At 32.4% G+C, this 287-nt stretch overlaps 1 protein-coding gene across 2 annotated transcripts in view; it reads right to left on the bottom strand.

The window, feature by feature from the left end:
- Positions 1-287, bottom strand: part of LOC119592806 (carbohydrate sulfotransferase 11-like) — a 9,749-nt gene that overhangs the window by 7,152 nt on the left and 2,310 nt on the right. The window lies entirely within an intron of this gene.

The raw sequence follows: 287 nt of genomic DNA on the forward strand, positions 1-287 counted from the left end.
GGCTGCATTTCATCAAATGATACACGCTTTAGTTAATAAATGACTACGAAATTACTAATAACAATTACTACAAATATAAATGTAAATCAAGGTACAGCATTCTTACAGTGAAACATGAAGGAGGATGATTAGGATTTTCTATGAATATTAATACTCGGAGTTACTGTAGACAGACAGAAGAACGTAGATTTTGAGAGGGAGTTATATACCCCAAAGCGAGTTTATACCTTGAAAACGTATATTCATGTAGATGATTTTTGTGTATGTCATCCCTTCAAGGCTTTAAA

This window comes from Penaeus monodon, chromosome 31, assembly GCF_015228065.2.
Source record: "Penaeus monodon isolate SGIC_2016 chromosome 31, NSTDA_Pmon_1, whole genome shotgun sequence".
In the NCBI taxonomy this organism is placed as follows: domain Eukaryota; kingdom Metazoa; phylum Arthropoda; class Malacostraca; order Decapoda; family Penaeidae; genus Penaeus; species Penaeus monodon.